Below are 1,810 nucleotides of genomic sequence, written 5' to 3'. Positions count from 1 at the left end.
CTTCCGGTAGCAAAGCAGTTCCTGCGGAAGCAGAAAGTCCCAGGGAGGCGGGAGTCCACGTGGTCCCCGAAGAGGAGTGGCTGCTCCGCCTGCTGAGGGATGGTGGTGAATTCCCCGCTCACCGCTCCCGGACTTGAAAGCTCGGACTGGGAGGAACCACAAAGGCTGGCAACAGCTGATTCTCGCTAGCCCTGGCCTGTTAAATGACCTGTTGCTTTACGTGGTGGTCTTCAGTGCTTTATGTTAGATTGCTGGAGTTTGCAAGCTCTTGCACGCGCAGACGCGGCAAGTGTGTCTTTTTGATCACCGTGTGGAAATGACACTGAGAGGAGACGCCCAGACTCACAAGCCTGGGTAAGAACTAGAATTCGGTCGGGCTTTGGTCACTCCTTTATTCGTGCACGTAGATATCCCCTGAGCATTGACTGTGATGTCAGGTGAGAAACAAGGCTAGGACCCAGTAACGGACAACACACAGAAGTGTCATCAAGAAACTCTATAGACTGGTGGGAGATGGACGTATATAGCTGTTCTGAAGACACAGGGAGGCACCGGAACCGGCTTTGGGACCAGTAGAAAGGGTCCCCAAACCACACGGGACCTCTATAAGAAAATACAGGGCTCCAAATCTTGCATATGTGGGCAATACACTAATTCAAGGAGTTGAGGGAAAATGGTCCATTTAATGATCTGTGACAAAGTCGCTAAACTTCTCTGAAGAACTAGTGATCCAAAGAATTGGGAGCCACTTCCACACAAAATCATTTTTGAAAATCAGTTGAAATAGTGCCTGGCTTTGAAAACCTGCAGGTTTTCAAAAAAAAAAAAAACCTGCTGGTTCTGTGATTTTGCACACATTACTTAATCTGAATCGGAGTTTCTTATGCATGAAATGAGGATAACAAACTTAACCTCATGGGCTGAGAACACTGAGATAATGAATGAAAAGGGTTTGGTAGTGCCTAGGACATAAAGCACGATAATTGAGAGCTATTAAAACTTGTATGTATTTAGAAAGACTGCTTAAAATATAATCATTTTCATAAAATGAAATCAAAGGAAAATGCTATTAAGTTTTATTTCTGTATTTCATACTATTAATTTTTACTGCACATTTTTAAATGACAGTTTAAAGGAAAATTTCATGTTTCACATAAACTATTGATGTTTCACAGTCTCAGTTTTTTAAACAAATTATGTACTACAGCAATGCTTTAACTTATACTCTGATACCTTTAAGCTAGGAGCCTTGATTTATCCTATGTTTGTATCCTGAAGATTTCAAACAGTGCCTGATACATAGGCACACAGATTGACACTAAATGTTGATTGGCCTTTAAAATGGCAATGTTGGGGGCAGGGGTGAGGAAGGAACTACTTGAGATGAATTTTAGCTATATGCCCAGGCAGGAAAGCAATTCAGTCATCCTGGTATTAGGTGTGGGATAAGGGGGAGCAAGCATGAATGCAATCAACCAACGGACAAAAAAGGCTTACATCTGGGACTTCAGCATTATACTTCAGACTTCAGAGTACCTAAGTGAAGGCCCAGTCCCTGCCTCAAGGAACCTCTGTGATACTGCCATGATACTGCTAAAAATAGTACAGGCGCATTTGTATTATCAATAAGAGGGTAAGCCTGGACCGCTACTTAATGGAAAATTGTTATCAAGGCTTACAAACTATGTAAATTCCTTTGTAATATACTTATACACAGGCATAAGGCCAAAATCTAAGAGGAAGCATGCAAAGGCTCCCTCTGGCTTAAAGGCAGCCAAAGGACTGTATTAAATCTAGTTATCAGTATAAA

This window comes from Mustela erminea, chromosome 14, assembly GCF_009829155.1.
Source record: "Mustela erminea isolate mMusErm1 chromosome 14, mMusErm1.Pri, whole genome shotgun sequence".
Taxonomy (NCBI): Eukaryota; Metazoa; Chordata; class Mammalia; order Carnivora; family Mustelidae; genus Mustela; species Mustela erminea.
The sequence above is the reverse complement of the archived record's forward strand: the minus strand, read 5'-3'. Positions refer to the sequence as shown.